The following is a 21,179-nucleotide window of genomic DNA, read 5'->3' as shown; positions in this document are numbered from 1 at the left end:
TCATTAATCCTTTCCTATCAGCACTGGGCCGGCTGGCAGCACCAGAATAGCCCTGATCTTTGTGCTGCTGCACGCCGCTCTCCAGTGAGCCCTGCATGGACGTATTAGGCAAAGGGGGCCTGAGAGGAGGACCTACCTTTCCTGTACACACACACATACACAGGTGCACACACACATACATTCATACACGCACAGTCAAGTGTGTGCATACTTCCCAGTCAGAGGAGAAGGTGACATAATCCAGAGAGGAACTCCAACCCTGAGGACGGCTGCGCTGGTTACAATCAAAACTGTTTCCTTTGTTGCACTTGGGTGACGTCTCACCTAAATGTCACTGCAGCAGCACTCTGCTGAGACCTTGTGAATAAAATGCTGCCGGTCAGCAAACTTTATTATAAACTACACTAAATGTACAATATGGATTTGAGCTAATGGGCAGGCAAAAGGATTGCATAAAGTATGAAAGAATGGTGAACAGCTTGATTCTCCTAAAAATAACTGTACTTAAGGATTTATTTGGTGTATTAATTTGATACTGTGACCAGGTTTTCTCCTTTCAGTGACTCTAAAGTCTGCAAAAACAGTCATGAAATATGATAGAATTCTTGGCTGAACTTCCCACTGCTAACGTCCACTAGAACCGCTGTGTCTTCCTCCCCTCACCCGCAACTGTCACTGCAGATAGCCCCGCTGCTTAAGCCTGGTTGTGCAGGAGGTTTCTTCCTGTTAAAAGGGCGTTTTCCCTTCCCACTGTCGTCAAAGTGCCTGCTCAAAGGGGGTCATCTGGTTGATGAGGTTTTCTCTGTTTTCTCTTTACCTTACAATATAAAGCATCTTGAGGCAACTGCTGTTGTGATTTGGTGCTATGTGAATACAATTGATTTGAATTGAAATGAATTGAAAATGAGTGATCTTGTTGCCTTTGAAATTGTTGCTTTGAAGACAGGGACCAGATCGAGACCGCTCGCATTGGGCTCCTGTCTTTAAAGCAACTTTGGTGATAAAACAGCAGTAATATGGAATCAGTATGCTGTCAGTTTGGGGTCAAGTTGGGAAGCGTGATGAAACAAACTCGAGAGAATCATAAATTCCTCCACAAATGAGGCAGGTTTGCTTTAATACAGAATATAACCAGAATGCAACCAGTTGAACGAAAAGCTTTCTGGAAATGAATGTGTCGCAGACGAGTTGCTCTCTGATTCCAGTGTGTTGGCGATGTGTTTCTAAATTAAACGGCAATCTGAGTCAGACTGCAATTTTTTGGATACACGTTGCCTACCACCTGTGCCTTGTGACTGAAAGTGGTCGGATGGGTTCAGCGTTCAGGACCCTTAGCAGGCTGCTGCATCTACTGCAAATGCAATCAGCAGGAAACCAGAGAGGTTTAGGAGGTTGCACCCCCCCTAGAATGACTTTGCCATTAGAATGCAAATCTACTTCTTCATTTCAATCCCTCAAACCTTACTTGCACAAACACTTGATGAGGAAATCTTCTGCAGCTGTATCCTGAAGGGCATTAGCCACCGTTTAAAGAAACAAAGCCTCACAATGTGAACAGTGTACACCATTCTGAGGTATCAACACCAGAGCCACAATAGCAGAAGGAACAATTCCTCAGCTGCACACACAGCAAAGCAGTCTTACCTTTTCTGCCATCTATACAGGCAAACATTTGTTGACTCACTGTTTTCGCTGACTCACTCAGGCCAAAAAACCAAAATGCTTTTTTTAGTAGAATAGGCATGGATTTTATCCCTGTCTGCACAGAATACCTTATTAAGACTGATTTTTTTGGTTCCTGATTAGCGGTTTTGTGCAGGATAATTATTGAGTTTTGTAGCTTGATTATCTTTTAACAGATTCACATTAATGTTTTCTACTGTTCAGTCTTTATGCTGAACCAAGCTAGACAGCAGTTAAAATTTACAGTGCAGACATGAGAGTGGTATCAAGCTTTTCAGATATCTCCATAAACAAGTAAATGAGCAGATTTTTTGAACATGTGAATTATTCATTTACAGCCTTTAATATGCATTTCTCCCCCTCAGGCTCTGCTCATGAGTGCTTTAAGGATGTTTTTTTTTAGAGTTGCCATGTCTATGTCCACATAGATTTGTACACCGGTGCACATTTGTAATAGTTTGGGTTACAATATTTCGTGAAAATGAAATGAAATCCTCTTTTAGAAAACAGTGGGCTTTCATAATGTTCATAAAGAAGTGTGCAAAACATCAAAAACCATCTCCTGTATCTAAATCTGAGCAGTTGGCAGGTCATTGTTTTGGAATTAGATGTTCAACGATCACTTATGGGTGTAAAGTTTTGGTGTCTGCAAACTTTTGGCAGCACAGCGTATATATATTTATACCTGTGATGTAGATTAGTCTGGACGAGCTGTCCCACTCACTGTGATGTACTTCTGCTGTAAATGAGTTCTGGCCTCCGATTCTCTGCAGTCAGCTCTTAGTTGGTGAGTATGAATTATCCTCCTGCATCACAAACAGAGACACAAACAGGAGTGTGAGACGGGGAGACAAACGGGGTCGGCGAGGGCCAGAGAGAGATAAAATGCGAGAGAAGGGGTCATGGCTTATTTCCACCCCTGTGCACCAGGGAGCTTACAGAGAGGGTCTCCAGGTATGACACAAGTGCCATATTGATGTCTCTGCAAATAAGCAAATGCAAATATGCCACCTGGAGTGGAGCCAAAGACGGGAAAGGACAAGGAGCTCGGAGAGTGAACATAAACAAAGAAAAATGTTATTCTGCAAAGATCAAATTGATATCAAACAACACTGCCGGCTCTGCAGTGGGAAGAGATAAATACGCTGTCATCTGGAGCTGCTGAGTCCACAGCTTTGCAGAGCGAAGAGCGGCGGAGGTTCATTATCGCTTGTGGCACGTGTCGGACATTTGAAGTGTCATGTGTTGCTACACAGCCACAAACTGACCACTGCACAAGAAACAGGCCGGGGCTCAGTGTGGTGACACCATATGTCACGCTGTCTCTGCGTGAAGCTGCTGTGGCCATGTTTGGAGTGTATCTGGTGGCTTGAGGCTCCTCCCCCAGCAGAGTGACACTTTATCGGAAAATAACACATCGTATTCATGCATGTATTGATTCACAGCACTGTATTTGGTCTAGTTTGCCTCATGATTCATATACACACACACTGTCATGCGATAATCATCAATAGACATCATCAATAGTGTCTCACACACACAACACGCAACAGCTGTCAGTTTTGAACCATTCCTATCTTACTTTTAGTGCTTTTAATACATTTTATATAGAAAACCCAGCCATGGGGGCATAAGCCAGTGTACCTCTGCTGCTGTTGCCATGCCAAAAATGTGTTTTTTTATACCCAATTTTCTTTTCTTATATTGGTAAATAGCCTGTAGTAAACAGGCTATGAAAGGATTATATATAAAATTATATGTAAAATAAAGAAATGACCTAACTATCGTTATGACTCTGCATTATTCCACTCAATCCAGTCCTTTTTGGCCAGTTAAAATAACGTTATAGAATTGTTATGTTATAATTTCTTTCTCCTTTTGGTCAGATCTCTCTTGAAAAAGACTTCTTTAATCTCAATGACAGTTCTGATCCAAATTGAAAAAATGGATTTATAAAACTGACTTTGCCAGAAACTGATTGGTTTAAAATGACTTGATATTATTCATGAGAGACATGTTTAAGAGGTTATAGTTCAACTGGTCATTTACAGCAGCTTAAATACAAGAATCCTGGCACGATGCTGGTCCCAAGCCCTGGTAAACAGGGTGGGTTGTGTCAGGAAGAGCATCTGGCATAAATCAGACATAAAGGTCATCAAAAATGAAATTTCCATACAGGATCGGTTGAAGTTAACAATGATTTTATCCAAAATAATATACAGTGGAGAAGAGAGGTCAGGAAGAAGGTGTGGCAGGGTTGAGTAGGTGTAGATAAGTGCCAGGGGTGATTTGTGACAGAACGATGGCAGCCAACGGAAAGTTTATAAGATAGATAGTGAGACCTGGTATGATGTATGGTTTGGAGACAAAAAGGCAGGAGGCTGACCTGGAAGTGGAGATTTTCTTTGGGAGTGACCAGAATGGACAAGATTAGAAATGAGTACATCAGAAGGAGAACTCAGGCTGAGCAGTGTGAAGACAAAGTTAGAGAGGCAAAGCTGAGATGGCTTGGACATGTGTAGAAGAGGGATCGTGGATATATTGGGCACAGGATGTTGAATATGGAACTGCCAGGCAGGAGGAAAAGAAGAAGACCTCAGAGAAGATTCATGCTGTAGTGAAGGAGGATGATGGGGATAAGGGGAGGTAGAGGCAGATGATCTGCTGTGGTGATCCCATAAGTGAGCAGCCAAGAGCAGAAGAAACAGGAGAATACATTTTATGGAAATGATTTATCATTTTAAAATATAATAAGGTTAAGACAGAAATTACAATAGAGACACAGCATGACTGAGGTAGCTGACTCACAGTCATGTAGACTTATCAGTTTCAGTAAACATATACATCAAAGCCTCCCCTGACTTGTTGAGTTGGAAAATCTGACCAATGACAGTCGGTAACTTGTCATTTAGATAAAAACAACTGAGATTAACTCGTCACACATGGCCATAAGGTAAAGTGCATTTAATTAACACCATTACATAATCTTGTTATCTTTAACTGATGCGCATTTTGAATTGTTTCAGTGCTTGCATGCGTTATTCCCCATAGTATATCGCACAAAATCATGGCTCTAGTAATCATTCTTGTCATGAGTCCACCACACTGTGCACGTTACACTTCATTGGTTTAGAGCTGGTTTTAAAACAGCAGCCATTCTGTTCTGAATCTGTTTTTCTAAATTGTTTTGTCGTTATTTTTTTATTTTTTGCAGGATATTTCTCAACTTGAGATAAGTAGAAATTATTCTTTTATCATCATAATTTTATCAACTGCAGCTCAACCACTTCCTAGGAGTGAGCAAGAGTCCACACACCATCATTTCCTGATGATGTTGGTGCATGCAGTATGTTGTAGTTGGCTGTTTTAATGGCAGTATCAACAACTATACGAATTTTAATCTAGGCATGCGTGGTGACAGGTGCTCAGATTCCCACTAATTATCATGATGTCCCTTCCTTAGATTGACATTTTTGAGTGATATCAGTGCTTTTTGACTTTGCCCTTAAAAATGAAGCTATTATGTTTCCACAGTTTGCATCAAACACAGAAGTATGTCGCCCATAAAATCAAAGTGCCACCATAATCTTGTTCAAATTCATTTTCAGGTTATGTTGCCATCATTTTGTTAAGTGAATTTCAGCCGATATTGTGTTTTTGTTTAGTTTTGTACACTCATTCAGCCACTTTATTAGGTCATTTGAGAACAGTGAACTCACTGTTGTGTTCAAGAAACCGGTTTGAGATGAACATGCTTTCATGTCGTTTACGCCAAATTCTGAGCCTACTGAAAGCGGCAGCAGATGAGGAAATGTTTGTCCACTGTTGGTGAAACCAACACTGTTCTTATCGGACAGAAATAGCAACTGCTGTAGCCCATCCCCTTTAAGATTCAACATGTTGGAACTTCACACCTTGGTTGCAAGAAGCTGTTATCAGTTTAAAGCAGTCTGGCCGTTCTCCTCTGACCATTATATTCAGCCAGGGAACTGTCGCTTACTGGCCATTTTCTCTTTTCTTCTGATAATTATCTGTAAACCCTAAAGAGAGAGTGGCTGAGTGGGAAAATCCCAGCAGATCAGCAGTTTTTATATACTTAGACCACCCTGTCTGATACCAACCACCTTTAAATCACTTTTCTTCTCCATTCTGATGCTCCGTTTGAACTTCAGCAGGTGGTCTCGATGATGGCTACATGCCTAAATGCATTGTGTCGCTACAGTATGTGACTGGGTGATTAGACATTTGTAACAAGGAGCTGAACAGATGTACCTAACAAAGTGGCCAATGAGCATAGATATGTTTATTTAGATGATCAATTCAATTCAATTTTATTTATACAGCACCAAATCACAACAACAGTCATCTCAAGGTGCTTTATATTGTAAGGTAAGACCCTACAATAATATATACAGAGTAAAACCCAACAATCATATGTCCCCCTATGAGCAAGCACTTTGGCGACAGAGATATTAACAAAAATAATAAATTAACGGTTTAAAATTGCAGCTTTTAGTTATTTCAAATACTTCAGGTAATACAATAAAGAGGTCTGTAGCTGGTGGGCAACCCCCTGCTTGTTTACTTATTTCCAAAGTAAAGCTCAGCATGAACATTTTGCATTAAACTGTTACGTGAGTGATGTCATCTAAGACAAAGTGACAGGGCTGAAAAAAAAAGCAGAAGAAAAAAAAGGGACCATTATGTCATCATTTATTTAACTTTAAGAATGACACTGCAGATGAGAGGAGGAAAATCGTGACCTCACATCGGGATTTGGAATTGTTGAACTGCGGTTGTAAACAATGTGGAATTCGACTGAAACCAAACAATAGCGGTGTGTGGGATGGCTGTTGCCTCACAACGTAATGAGTTCACAAACACATGCTTTTCTTGCTGGTGTGCTTCATAATGAGTCCTCATTTTCTCCGGATTACAACAGAAGGCCGCAAAAGTGGTTTTCTGGAGAGTACAACTCCTGTAAATCCTGTCAAATCTTTTCTTTTTTATTATTTGTATTGTGTTGCAAAAATTTACTCATCCAGTTTTTGTAACTGTTCAAATATAAGGCTGGTAAAACAGCAGGGAGAGAAGCTTTATCCTGAATTAAAGCAGTGTGGGGAAATTCATTCAATCGCTCACTTCCTTTTTGAGTACAGTCAATTTTAAATAACGTAAATGAAATTTGGATTGCAAAAATAGCCTCTAAGAAGCACTATTGGACTATTTTGTTGCACTGATAATACCACGATGACTGTAACATAAAGCAGAGCGAGCCCCAAAATCTAAAGCAGGAAATGTGCGTGGCGTTTGCAGCTGTGTTATCACTTCTTTCTACATGGCCACTCTTCTCTTGTGCCCGCTTTAGATGCGATATGTCAGCGGGCACACACATGAAGAGCAGCGGCTCGAGGGGGAATGACCAAACGTGCAATTTCACCAGATTATTAATAGAGCATGAGCTTTACACATGAAAAACCAGGCAACCGCTGACACCCTGATCTATTTTCATTGACCAAAATGAAGCAACTTCCTACATTACAGATAAGATACGTTTTTTTTAAATAGTTAAGTATGTTTTATTAAAACAAGCCCTCAGGATTAAGTGAGTTTTTATTATGTAAAATAGAAACTTAAACCCAAACCTATATATTCAATGTAATTTCTTCTCCAACTAAACCCAGTGCAAGTCTGAACCTTCCCTATCTCTGCTGTAAGCATCTTGAAAGCTGTCTGGTCCTGCTCCGTGGCCCTCCTCTCCCCTTACCACCATAGAGAGAAAGCATCCCCCTCTCCTACCTCCCTCCTTCCTCCTCCTCATCTTTCCTTCTACTTTTTACCCCGGGAAACCCCCCGCCACAGTCTTCATGACACATTCAACCCACCTATTATGTTGCAATGTGGGGGGCCCAGGAAGCCAAAACAGTAATTTAGACCCCTATTTTACTGGAGCACTTATCTTCTAAGTGCTCAGAGATGCATTGTTGTGATGTTGACGACTTTTGACTCATGTTCGAGGCTCACATTTGAGCTTGTGCTACCGCTGAAAGTGATTTTATTGCACAGTTGTCTAGAGAATGAATATCTGGAGAGCTTAAGATTTGAACTATACTTTACAGGTGTTACTTAAACGCAACCTTTTGGTTTTTAAGACACACAAACGTATGTTGGAATTTTTTCCAGAAAGTTTCCTTTGTCTTGTTTCTTCCTGTTTGGAGGCTTTTGCTCCATAATTACACTCATGACGATGATATCAGTTGAATTACCAACTTTCCATTTGGTGGTCTGGGCACCAAAATTACAAATTAAATATGCCTTTGGTGTAAAAATGGGACAGAAATTCCAACACAGGAGCTCTGAATTGGACGTTTTCTCCATTTTCATGACCTTTGAGTGCTTTTTTATTCCCACGAGGTGTTATTTTTAACATAACCTTTAAAAACATACATAATTTCCCCAAGCATGTGGAAGTCAAATCTTTCGCGCACTGACAAAATTCAGCCCATTGTTCGCAGAGCAACCAGAGGCAGCAAGCTCAAGAATCTGAGTATTAATAGAGCGTGACCTTTCGGTACTCACGCACGGGCAAATACACACACCGAATATCTCATAACAACTCGTAGTAACTCAGCAGGTTCTGTTTGCAGACAGTGAGCTAAGGTGCAAAGTTGAGCTTGTTTTAGTATCCTTGACTTTCTCAGCCATGCAGGTTTCATATGCGGCGAGTGTAACTCAATAGGTCCATCAATTACCTCTGTTTCCTAGGTGCCTTCACAAACAACAGCTGCAGAGTTTAATAAACTAGCCATGCAATTCAATCACATGGGATAAAATATCACGAAGCCTGAAAAGCAGCAGGATGATGAAAGTAGGGCCGTTTTGTTGTCGTCGCTCCTGTCTATCTGTCTGGCTATCTGCGATCCAGATTTGTGCCCTTTCAGAAGTGCCGTACTTACAGGAAATTCATCATTCATTGGCTCTTTCAATCGAGGCCACTTCTGTTTTTGAAGTGACACGCCGTAACACGGTATGTTGCTTGGCATCGAGGCATGCTGTCGCTGGATTAAGTTGCATCAGGCTTCATTTTTGGTTATGGGACAGAGGTACATTTTTTCCATGGTAACTGGAAACTCATTCATAGCCCCGTCCTTGAATAGAGCTCCTCTCTTCTTTTAGATCGAAGTAACTGGTTCAGACACGTGCGCCCGCTCAGCTCTTTATTTACTTTATTTGCGCAGCTAAAAAGAATATAAATACAAGATTAAAAAAGACAAAGCAAAACCGAGGTGGAAAGGAGGAGAGGAGGGCTTGGTGGGGGCAAAGAAATAGGAAAACATGAATGCAAAAAGAAACCATAAAGAGCAATAATAATAACTGTATATGTGCCGGTGTGCAGAGGCCGCAGTCAAACGAGGTCACAGCGATTTCCTTATATAATGAAGGGGACAGGAAGCAGAGGGTGTTTCCAAAACACTTCCAGACATGGTGCAGACGATCACACTGTATATCTACAGCTAAACTTAGGCAGTGATGTAGCAGATTAGATTCCTATTTTACACCATGACTGAAACCAGACTAAACTTGTACTTGAAACTTCATTTTTAGACGTTGTTTTTTTTGTCAGATTCAGTGATGAACTATAAAAGTGCTTCAGCATGAAAAGACCCCACCAAAACATGTTTGTTTAGTGCAGCTGAAAGTGCTTCACACATGACTGACAAGCTGATAATGGGAAAATTAAAAGCAGATGAAGGTCACCTTAAAGGGAGAGGAGATAAAACAGCGTGATTTAGACAGATGACCTGATTGGCTACATCAACTCCCAGCATAGGCCAGTAATAATAATAATAATGACAATAATAATAATAATAACAAGAGAAGGATAATAATGATTATTTTGAAAACTGCTCCACTACAGTCCAAGAATAAAGAGACAAAGCTGGAAAAAGACCCACCTTAGAACTTGACAACATCAAATATTATTCTGGTCCATCTGCGGGGCTTCGGCTGTCACGTGTAATTAGCAATGATATTTACACTGAATGCATCATGGAGCATATTTTCACCTCCTAATTTTTGCTGTTGACCCACAAACAGCTGGATGAGCTCTAACTACTGCTTCAAGTGTGCACTGAGAAAAGTAAAGAGTGCATCTAGGTTACTGTGTGTGGCTGTTTTACAGAGGACATACTCGGCTGCAACTTGGGAGGTATGTGAAAGTGAATGTTAGTCCAACTCTAAGCTCTTCCCAACTTTCCCAACCTGCCTGTGGCTCCCTGCTCCAAGCCCAGTCATCCCCTCAGAGAACTGAAGTCATCAAAGGCACAAATCTTTGTTTAGTTTTTATGAAATTACATTTGTTAAGCGTTATTTTAGGCTACAAATATGGTGTGCCAGCTATGATTTAGCAGCGGGCTGGTGTATGCAGTGTGTATGTTCTCTGTAATTAAGGAGCATTTAACTCGGAGCAATGTTTTTTTCCAAGACACTGAAGCTCTGTGGCTCCAGAAGCTTTATCAGACTTGTAACTTGACTTGTAGGTAAGATGATCACGTTGGCGTTTGGTGTTTTCACTGGACTTGTTGGTAATAGGGAAAATATAGATTATATTACCGCATTAATCAAACTTGTGACTCAGCGGGGAGAACATATATGATCATTAGACTGAGTCACATGGGAGGAAATAAGAAGAGCGCTGATTCTAACAGCTGCACTGGTTTATAGTGAAAGATGGACAGGCTTGACACAGATGAGAAGACAAAGTGGAGGGGGCAGGAGACAGCAGCACTGAGCAACGGAGCGTCAGACTCTATCTCGATCCTGTGTCTCACACGCCTTCTAAGCGGAACTCTTTTACATCAGCAACACGAGAGAAACACAATGACAACATAAATACACATGAGCCATATGCTGTTTATGGAGACATCATACAGTGCTCCATGATGTCTCCATGAACATCCATTCAAAAAAGTCTGCAGGAACTAGTCTTTAAGGGATGCTTACACTGAGTAACTTTGAGCAGTCTTTTATTCCTTTAGGTTCTCTTTTTTGTTCTGATGGAAACATCAGTGGAGCTGAATCAGGACTTTTATAAATAGCCCAAACTGTGATAACATAACAGAGCTCCTCAGTGGGGCTGCTGAAGCTCCCTGCAGCCAAACTCTGTGCTGTACAGACATGAGAGAGGAGACTGCTGCACTCTGGTGGACAGAAAGGGGAAATATTCCAGCGGTATGTCTTTGCACAAAATATGCTGGTAAATGTTTAGGAAAGAAATCTCTGAATCTCCTGTTTTCACTTTAAGCTGTACCACTTTAATCTGACCTGCCACTAACTGCAAACAGCATCTCAGCTCGGGTAGTGCAAATTTAATACCACGAATACACCCGTAGAGGATTTCCTGACAGGTTTTTTTTAGATGATTTTGAACTTAGATAGTCTGATATTTGCAATTTGAATCATCCTAACAGATGTGGTTGAATAACAGCTGCTGCATGTGCCGCTCTGAAGCTGACTGAGTGATTGAGTTCACATTAAGACAAACGTATTTTTAATATTAGCAAAAAGCGCACACAATAATGTGAATTTAACTAAGTGTACCCTTTTCTTAGTGCTACACAGTCTTGGATCAACAATACTACTGCATCCAGTGCTTCAGTTGATAAAATTGCACCTGACATTATTGACACAACTCTGACAACTCCTAACAGTTTGCGCTGCAGGAGTGAAATTGAAATATGGTTCATTGGTTAGAAGTGGCCTAAAGTACAGCTTTTGAAAAAAACAAAACAAAAAAACACTTATCCAATGCAGTGTGTGTGTATTTGTGTGTGAAATTTGCACTAGCAAAGAAAGTGCAAATCTGTATGTGAAGTAATTTAATTATGATTGTGCTCTTATATAATATTGTGTAACACCATATGTTTAAAATATGTGATTTTAAGCATTCGTCTTCTCATGAGGTGGTTTACATTTGTTGTATATTTATGAAAGCTGGTGTTTGTTTCAGGAAATAAAGTCTGGAAATCTGCTGCCTTTCTGGTTTAGGACACAAAGGAGTCAAAGAATTTAGAGAACTTCCGATATAAAATACAGATCTCTGAGCAAAGGTCAAGGTGGTGTATAGATGCTCTCTACTGAAGTTTTCCACACACCTGATCGCTAACTTGTCTGCCATTTTGGATCATGGGTCAAGTGAATAAGGCCTACAGACCAGTACTAGTCACTGCTTCCTCACAAGTTGGCATCAACCTCCTTGCAATTGCTTTGATTGGGAACATTTTGCTGCCTTCACCTGTAGTTTGCATACTGACTTGACTGCAAACACTCACCAGCTACTGTAGTAAAACTATGAAAAGTACAGCGCAAACCGGTGACAGAAACTGTTTGCTTTAGAGTAAATGTTACGTCTTTAGAAATGCAGCACTGAGGCACAAGCTTCACTTTGAAGTCGCAATTTCTCAAGTTTTGCTACTGCATGTTAGTTGCTGGTGAGTGTTTGCATGCAAACTGCAGGCGACTGCAGCAATCTGCTAGAGACCAAAGCAAATATAAGGTTTCACCTCCAGGAACATGCCAAATCACATAAATACAGATTTTTCCTTTGTGACTGGTGGTTGTATCATATCAAATATGGGATAATATCACATGAGAAGCCTAAATACATAGTAAGTATCACGTGAAGCATGTACATATTATTTTTGGTTAATTTTAGATAATATTGAGTATAAAGGGAGAGTAGTATATCAATACATGCAAAATGGACATATCCATCTTTTTCCACTTATTGAATCCAGGGTCACGGGGGCGAGGCTCGGTGGGTTGAGCCTATCCCAGCTCTCATAGGGTGAGAAGCTGCTAATCTACTGCAGGGCTAACACAAACAGCGATTCATATTCAGGTTTAGAACCACCAGTTAGCCTAACCTCAGGTCTGTGGGCAGAATCCAGATTACCTAAAGAGAGCTCGCCGATACAGCGTGCACAAGCCTCATGCAGAAAGCCCCAGACTGGATTTGAACCAGGACCTTCTTCTGCACATCACCAATGCTAACCATTGAACCACCGTACTGCCTGAAAGGGACATGCTGTTTTCTTTTATATTATTGCTATCACTGTATTTACCTGCTGTCTCTGCAGAGCTTCTTTGCCCCACCTCTTTACCTTTACTCAGTATTTAATCTTTCTGGGTCTATCATAAACTGTGATTATATTGTAAATATATATATATATTACAAATTATTATTGTAATTTTTCAAAGTCACAGAGTCCTGTTTGATGTCCATACATTATATAAACTCTCATTCATCTCTGAGTCTGTTTGATTGATGGTGAGGATGACGCCTGTCGTTGCTGCCGCTGCGCGCATCCTCGTCGTGGCTGTCAAAACCCCGCTGGCTTTTTTTTGGAGAGGACGCGAGATGACCACGGCACAAAGCGTGAATCACCGGTGGACCCGTCTCTTCTTCTCTTTGTCTTGCTTCTTTGTATGCCACAGCGGTTATACCAGCCCCCTGCTCTGATTAATGCATGTTTATGAGATACCGCATTAAAGCTGTCACTGTCCAGATCCCCTCCCTCCGTTCTCTCCACTGTGTGTGTGTGTGTGTGTGTGTGTGTGTATAGGCTCCTCTCTCCGTCCCCTCGTTGACTTATCCTTATTTTAAGAAGTGCTCCACTGATATGACAGGACAAGGTAGAACAGGCCGGGGCACGGCAGGACAGAGGGATGCTGCATGGGGCAATAAAAGTGTCATTTTTCACCTCGTTTATAAACAGGTCGTAATGTTGAGATGAGCCATTGCCTATTATGGGCTCCGTCCAGCCTGTGACATCAGTAAACAGACAAGACAGCTCTCGCTGAGTGCCTGAGATGAACCAATGAGGAGTGTGTTTTAACAAACTGCCGTGCGTTGTTGGGTGTCTGGACTAGCTCGGCCCGTGGTAACCCAGGTAGACGATGTACTTGTTATGGCTGAGCATGGGAACACACTCAGGTCTAACACTTATCAAGCTGTCCTGCAAGGCACAAACTTTGGATCATGAATATTACAGAGGTTATGGGGTTATGGGACAGCTTTATTACTCTGACAAACACCATTTCTCAGGGGGGCTGAGCTGAAAAGACAAGGCATCCATATGGCTGCCTATTTTGCTTTGTAAAACAGGCAGCTGAACTTTTTAACTCCACTGCGTGACTCTTTGTTCACCTTTCGCCTGCACTGCCTGACCCATGCTGTTGCGACAAATGAGCATCTATGTTTAGACGCAGTGATTCAGCATGAAGTCTCAGATCGCGACAGGACGGAGGCAGAATGTCTGCAGGAATTGGGGGAAATGTGTCTGATGTGACTCAGATGATAGTGCGGGCTTTGTAAAGCCAGTTTCCCATGCCGTTCCTACACAACCTGCCTGCTTTTCATTTGACTTGAAGTCCATCTTCTCTTAAGCTGCAACCTTTGCAGGAGCTCGCCTGCCCTTCAGATGGAGATGCAGATTTTTGTCATAATGCAGGTGGCTCGCTTCAAGAGAAAGAAAGGACAGAGGGAACAAGTGAGCAGAAAGAGTGGAGGAGGAAGAGCTGGGAAGACACCTCCCCTCCATATGCTCAGTACGCCATATGCATGCAGCTTGTGTCCACTTTTTCTTTCCCCCCCTCTTCACATAAGCAGCAGGGATGCATTGTGAATTTATACACCTTTCATTAATCTCCTGCATGGAGAAGAGGCCGTAACAGGCCAATGATTAGTTCACAAAGGGAGACAACGCCCTCTTGTGTAACAAAGAATCATTGCACACACACGCTTCAGTATATTGTGTTTGCAGACTGAAATATTACTAAAAGTTATACTGTACATTGATAAACTTTTACAATACACCTATAGCTGCTTATAATTAGCTTATGCTTATAAAAGCTTATAATTACAACACAGCGTTAACATAAAAAAAAAGTCAGTGTTGATGAATTGCTACATAGCTTCTTTTTTTTAGGTTTTATTTTCATTAGTCTTTGGTGGCTTTTTAAAAAAAGAAATGCTACTTACAGTGTACTAGGATAAAAAGCTGTAATAACTTGAAGCTTCACTTGACTCCTCTTCAGTAAAATCTAGAACTGCCTTCATTCTTCATGGCACAGATTCAACAAGGTGCTGGAAACAGTCTTCAGAGACTTTGGTTCATATTGACATGATAGCATCAAACAGTTGCTACAGATTTGTCAGCTGTCTTCTCTTATTCAGTCACATCGCAAAGGTGCTCTATTTGATGGAGACCTGGTCACTGTTGAAGCCATTTGAGTGTAGTGAACTCAACATCACGTTCAAGAAAACAGTCTGAGATGATTTTAGTTTTGTGACATGGTACGTTGTCCAGGTGGAAGCAGCCATCAGAAGGTGGGTACAGGTGGTCATAAAGGGGTGGACATGGGTAGCAACAATACTCAGGCAGACCGTGGTGTTTAAATGATGCCAAGGAAATATTCCCCATAGTCTTACACCATCAGCAGCCTGAAGCACTGATACATGGCAGCATGGATAGATGGATGTGCTTTCATGTTAAATACTGACCCTACAATCTGAACGTCATGGTAGAAATCGAGATACTTCAGACCACACAACATTTGTCTGATCTTCTGTTGTCCACTGTTGGGCAGCTCATTTGTATCCTCAGTTTCAGTTAACTTATGGCAGCCGGTGTGGGCTTCTGCTGTTGTAGCCCATCTGCTTCAAGGTTTTCTGTGCTGTGCATTCAGAGATGCTCTTCTGCATAATTTGGTCATGGCAAGTTGTTATTTGAGTCACTGCAGCTTTTATATCAGCTCGAGGCAGTCTGACCATTCACCTCTAACTTCTGGCATGATTGAAAGCATTTTCACTCAGAGAACTGCCGCTCATTAGATATTATCAAATTTTCAGACCAATCTCTGTAAACCCTAGAGATGATTGTGTGGGAAAATCCCAGCAGATCAGCAGTTTCTGAAATACTCAGACAAGCCTGTCTGACACCAGCAACAATGCCACAGTCAAAGTCACTTAAATCACCTTTCTTCCCTGTTCTGATGCTCCACTTGAACACCAGAAGGTTGTCTCGACCATGTCTACATACATTACACTTTCCTGTCTCATATACAAAAAAGGGGGGTCCAGTATCTGGTACATAGCGGCTAAGATGAACAGTCACATGGATCAGCACATGGGCGGGGCACAGAAAGAGATTGGCAAGAATACCAGAGGCGCAAAACACCAGCTACTGGTGGACTGAGCAGTCAGCCAAGACTGTAAGACTAGGCTGACCAACCTGTGCACTGCCTGGATTGATTACAAGAAGGCCTGTGACTCAATGCCCCACACATGGATCCTGAAATGCCTAGAACTATACAAGATCAACAGGACTCTAAGAGCCTTCATCAGGAATTCAATGGGGATGTGGCAGACAACACTAGAGGCCAACTTCAAGCTCATTACCCAAGTCAGCATCAAGTGCGGGATCTGCCAAGGACATGCTCTGTCCACACTGCTGTTCTGCATAGGCCTGAACCCCCTCAGTGAGACCATTAACAAGACTGGCTACGGATACCGACTACGGAACGGAGCAGTTGTCAGCCACCTCCTGTACATGGATGACATCAAGCTGTATGCCAGGAGTGAATGAGTCATCGATTCACTGATCCACATCACCAGGATATACAGCAATGACATCGGAATGTCGTTTGGACTGGAGAAATGTAGTCGGATGATAACAAAGAGAGGGAGGGTAGTCAGAACTGAGGGGATTGAACTACCAGAAGGCAACATTGCAGACATAGAGGACAGTACCTGGGGATCCCACAGGCAAATGGGAACCATGAAGAGGCCACTAAAAAAACTGCATCCACCAAGTATGGCAGAGGGTCATGCAAGTACTGAGGAGTCAGCTTGAACGGTAAGGACAAGATCTGGGCTATCAACACCCACGCCCTGCCTGTGATCAGGTACCTTGCTGAGATAATAAGTTGGCCAAAGGAGGAGATAGAAGCAACTGACATGAAGACCTGGAAGCTCCTGACCATGCAAGTCCATCACCCTGAGGCTGTACGCTAAGCGTAAGGAAGGAGGCCGGGGACTAGTGAGTGTCAGCACCACAGTCCAGGATGAGGCAACAAACAGCCATGAATACATCAGGCGAGTGGCTCCAGCTGATCCCAGGAACAACATCGAAGATCTCTGTCCAGAATAGCGCAGTCCTAGGAACAGCTAAGATACTGTGCAGAAACCTCAAGCTCTCAAGCCTCTGGTAGAGGACCCCACGCACACATAGATTTCTGAGTCTTTAATTGATATATTTATACAGTAGGAAAATCATGCATCATATACTTATTGTAGACCAAGACTTTACTACAAATCCATAAAAAGAAAAATATTAAATGTAATTATGCTGAAAAAAGCTGTCTTTTTACCCTGTCTTGATAAAAAGCTCATTCCTCTTCTGTCCCGGTCATTTTAAGTTAGAACTTCAGCACGAATTTAGGATCACTGTTTGTGATCACGGTATAATTACCTTTATTAAACATTTGAAAGGAACAAATCTGTAATTTTAAAAGAGTAAATCTGAGCTTTCGCTTGTGTTCTGTTCTGTAAGAAAGAAGCTTTTTCCCCTCTTTGGTCTGTAATGACAGAGACATATAGGGCTACTGAGAAATAACTGGACAGGATGGAAAACAGGATTGTGAAAGCTCCCAGGGTAATTTTATGAGGATGTGGATACTTATGGCTTTTAGCTACCACAGAAGACAACATAAATTAAACTTCATTTGTGTATCAGGAGCCTAACATTCAGCAAACCCAGAAAGTCAGCCTTGAGGAGGGCCTACTGGCAAAAAACCCTTCTCATTGCACACAAGTATTGGGCATCCATAAGTACTGGCAAAACATGGAACTCCTACAGATGCTTAATGTGAAAATTACATACTTTTATTATGTTACCAATAACTACTGACAAAATGCAAGGCAATAAACTACAGTTCAATATTTTGTATAGTATTTGTACAAAGCATTGAACATTGTTTGTAGAATATATTGCTTTGTAAAGATAGGTGTGAGCAACAGTTCTTCCTGAAAGGCTTTCTTTGGACGTTGGCTGCTTTTTCTCTAATGTTCAGTCCAGTCTTTGCACCCGACCATTTCAGACTAATGTTTATCTGTTTGCTAAGCCCCTTAACACAGATATATGAATTATACAAACATAAACTCAAGGGATAAACCAGAGTTGTGTCTACACATAACAGATAACTTTGCAAAGAACCAATTTTAAATGGTTTCTGTAGGCACATTGTTACTGGCGGACTGTAACAAAAACATATTTCCCCCCCCTTTTCGTTGTTGAATCTATGTAAAATGCTTAAGTTAACACAGTTTAACAGGAATAAAGTACTATTTTTGCACCAACAGGGTGATTCCTCAAAAACTTTTAGCTAAAATTTTTTTTTTATATTGTGGCATGGTGTGCAGTGTGCCCCTAAAAAATCTGAGGAAACAGACAAGTGGAGAACAAAAGAAGAAAGCCTAAAACACATGACTGCAGATGAAGTTTCTGAAAGTCATGTCCTTAATTATAAATAGAAAAAGAAATCCAGCAAAGACCCGACACAGCTTTGAATGTCCTTAAAGAAACCTGGACAACTATTCCTGAAGACTTCTTAAAGAAATGACAAGAAAACTTTTCTTAGGCTCAGACTGTGTCGAAGAACAAAGGTGGTGATGCCATATGCTGAATTTTAACTTTGTTAGAATCGTACAAACTTGGTTTTAGGCCTCATTTACTATTTGCCTTGTTTACCTCTATGTTTGTTTGCACGTTTCAATAAATTGCTGCAAAAGCTCAAATGCAGTAAAAAGACAACTCATGAAATATTGTAGTTTGCAAAATATAAAGAGTTAACTAAGGCAGTAGACTAAAAATCAATCCCACTAAATAGAAAAAATATAAAAGGTGCTATAAGAAAAAAGTGTGTATTTTTATGTGTGTATGTGTTTACTTTGCTCTTTTGCATCTCCATAGATTAGATTTTGGACTCTACCCCTATCCTTTAAGCGAACCCTCTTCTAATTGGATGCACATCACAAACAGAAGGATTAAACAGCAGGTGGGTGGGGCTTCTGTGTTCAGAGCAGTGTGCCTCAGCTGACCATATTAGGGATGTCCACTTGCTATGATATCCCACATAGAGCAGTCTGAGGCCTGAACGTCTGACTAACAGAAAGTTTCCTCTTTGATAATGTAGTTTAGTGTATTTTTGTTATAAATACATGAATATTTGCATGAAAATTCCTGTAATGACAAATAACAGTCAGTGGCTGGAGTATAAAAAGACAAGAAAGCTGTGCACAGTTTCTTTGTCTGGTTTTGTATTAAATCGTAAAAGTGGTAACAATCAGACATCTTTCTCTTGCTGTCAGATTTATAGTCACTTTTATTACTTTTATGCCTCCCTAAAATCACAGATTTGGTTGGTACGGTGTTCTTCACTTTTACAGGAGAACATGTGAAATCTTTAGGCATAAATGATTTGGTTCCACAGTAACAGGGCTGCCACTAAATGGATCTATAAGGATCATGTTAAACGGACACGTTCTCCAGCTCGCACAGTCATTAAACTATCGGTTCTTGGTGCCTTTGTTCCTGATGTCTCCCTCGTTTTACTCTTACATTTCATGCCTCTCCTTATGTTCTTCCCGCTCTCTCTCACTCTCTGCCTCTCTGGGATTCTCGGTGGGCCTGTAAAAGAGCTTTAATGGAGACGAATATAAATCTGCAAGTGACAAACTCCAGTTGCACCACAGTGGGGGCTGGTGTATACATTGTGAACTGCTGCATTGTAAAACCAGGACCTCCAAGACTTCTGTGCCCCCTGCGATTCACGCTGGCACTGCCGCGAGACCCCACCACTTTACAGTCTGAACCACAATACACAAAGCAAGGAGCTAGATTGAAGGGGGACACCAGCAGGCCAACGCTCCCTGGAAGACTTTCCTTTAGAGTGGCCACCAGAGCTTAGACTGGCAGAGGCTGCGCTGTTCTCCACATCAGCTTTTAAAGAGTTTCACAGACAAACGTTTATGGAGATTTATTGATGCTTTTATCTGCACGGAATCAAACTTTCTGTTCATTTTTCATATTTTATTAATTGTTTTTGACAAATGGGCAGGATGCAGGCCCGGTGGTTGAGACATGTAATGTAAAACTTCCAGGGATGTCATAAGGTGTTTTCATATTCAACAAAATTCTCCAACGTAACAACACAAACTAAATCCCAGCAAGATATTAAAAAAGGCTTAAAATACTTTTTTTTTTAGATAGTTCCAGTTTTTAAATTTAATGAAATGAAGTTGTTAATGTATCTATCAAGGTGAAAAACATGGCAATGACTGAATTAGCTTTCATAATGATTTTTATTAGCAACAAATGTGTGAATAAACCTTGTTATGGTTATATTAAGCACTCAAAGCACTTGATAGTGGTTTGGTTATGTGTAGATTTACAGGTAAATCTCAGACTGTCGCCGGGTGGGTGTATCTGATATCCCTGTGTTGTTGTTGCTCCTGCATTATCATAATGTTGGTCCAGGATAAACACTCCAGCTGATGTCTTTGTAATGTCATAGCTTTGCAATGTGGGGTTAAAAAAAAAAAAAAAAAAAAAAAAAAAAATACAGTTATTGATGTTAAAAGCTCTTCTAGAACAAGTGAACAAAAGTATTTTCTTTATTAATATTTACAATATAATAAATACATTATCAAATTAAGTTTGCTGTTAGCAAGATTTAGGCTCCTTGTGTCGGTTTGCTAGTGATAGTTTTTAATAGCAACTACTTTATTTGCTAGTTTCTAGGCTAATGCTAACTGAGTGCTCAGACAACATCACTGGTCCTTTGCAATGTTGATATTATGATGATGTATGAACAACACTTTTTAAACACTGCACTTTAAAAAAAAATCACATAAATAGACTAAATAGATAAATATATAATAATAAATAAATACACTTCACACTGACATACACTGCAGAGATACAGCAATATAATGGTTAGTCAATTCAGGATATTAGTCAGGCTGCATCCGAACCAAAAAGGGTTTGGCTACACAAATCACGCATGATATCTTGACAAGCAACAGGTTTAATCCTAAGACTATTTGAGGTGTACAACTACTTTAAACTAAATCCTTTAATAACCATCTCTTTCCAGTATGAAGTGCCCTAAAGTCATTTTTATGCTTCATGGATGAAATAACAAAGTCTCCATAATCCTCTGGGTCCAGTATTCATTCTTCCAAGAGTTTTATTTAGAAGAAAGAAAAACAAGTAAGGGAACTTGGCTGTTCCTGAAGAAAATTAGATAAAAGAGAGCAAAATCCTTGTCAAAGACTGAGGTGTAAAAAGGATATATCAAACTGACAGGAAGGTACTGCAACGATGATGACGATGTGGCTTTTAAAAGCCCGTGATTGTTAATTCCAGTCCTGA

At 40.8% G+C, this 21,179-nt stretch overlaps 1 long non-coding RNA gene across 1 annotated transcript; it reads left to right on the top strand.

Annotated features, from left to right (window-relative positions):
• Positions 1-515: 515 nt before the first annotated feature.
• Positions 516-20,913, top strand: LOC120725035. The gene is made up of 3 exons (XR_005694035.1): positions 516-804; positions 4,211-4,215; positions 20,902-20,913. It is a non-coding gene; the product is annotated as an uncharacterized LOC120725035 (long non-coding RNA).
• The last annotated feature ends 266 nt before the right edge of the window (positions 20,914-21,179 follow it).

The sequence above is a fragment of the Simochromis diagramma genome, unplaced genomic scaffold, assembly GCF_900408965.1.
Source record: "Simochromis diagramma unplaced genomic scaffold, fSimDia1.1 OVJJ01000802.1, whole genome shotgun sequence".
NCBI classification, from domain to species: domain Eukaryota; kingdom Metazoa; phylum Chordata; class Actinopteri; order Cichliformes; family Cichlidae; genus Simochromis; species Simochromis diagramma.
Note: the sequence above shows the minus strand (reverse complement) of the source record. Positions and strands in the feature narration are given on the sequence as shown.